Here is a 207-nt window from a genome sequence, read left to right as displayed (position 1 = left end):
ATCTTGCCATTCGCACGCAAACTGCTTGTTTTGAAACGACTGCAGGTTTCACAAGTTAGAACGTACAACTTGATGTCTTCATTCATCTTGTCCCTATAATACCATTGAGCAACACTTAATTGCGTTCGTCGTATTCCAGGATGCGCAGCAATATTCGAATCGTGCGACATGGATATTATATCGGTGCGAAATACGTCGTCATCTGGT

This window comes from Plasmopara halstedii (genome assembly GCF_900000015.1).
Source record: "Plasmopara halstedii genome assembly, contig: Scaffold_614, whole genome shotgun sequence".
Taxonomy (NCBI): Eukaryota; Oomycota; class Peronosporomycetes; order Peronosporales; family Peronosporaceae; genus Plasmopara; species Plasmopara halstedii.
The sequence above is the reverse complement of the archived record's forward strand: the minus strand, read 5'-3'. Positions refer to the sequence as shown.